The sequence below is a fragment of the Fukomys damarensis genome, unplaced genomic scaffold (assembly GCF_012274545.1).
Source record: "Fukomys damarensis isolate Sample0158 unplaced genomic scaffold, DMR_v1.0_HiC HiC_scaffold_19, whole genome shotgun sequence".
Taxonomy (NCBI): Eukaryota; Metazoa; Chordata; class Mammalia; order Rodentia; family Bathyergidae; genus Fukomys; species Fukomys damarensis.
In genome coordinates, this window is record NW_022900931.1 from 68781342 (window position 1) to 68781591 (window position 250).

Here is a 250-nt window from a genome sequence, read left to right on the forward strand (position 1 = left end):
GGGCGGAGACAGGCAGCCCGCGAGCGTGGGGACCGGCTCACCCCGCGGCCAGCCCGACCCACGGGGAGCGCAGGGAAACCGAAGCCCCGGCAGGCGAAAAGCCGTCAGGGAGCTTAAACGGGAAAATCTGGGGCCGGCGCCATGCTGAGCGTCGGTGGGTAAGGACCTGAGGCAGGAGCCCTGGGCCTTCGCCCGGAGCTGCCTCCTCGGCCGTTTTCTCATTTTAATTCCCATTCAGGGACTCGCTGAG

The 250-nt window shown here is 67.6% G+C and overlaps 1 protein-coding gene across 1 annotated transcript in view; it reads right to left on the reverse strand.

The window, feature by feature from the left end:
* A1bg (alpha-1-B glycoprotein) overlaps positions 1 to 250 on the reverse strand; it is a 3616-nt gene that overhangs the window by 979 nt on the left and 2387 nt on the right. The gene's annotated exons all lie outside the window — the stretch shown is intronic.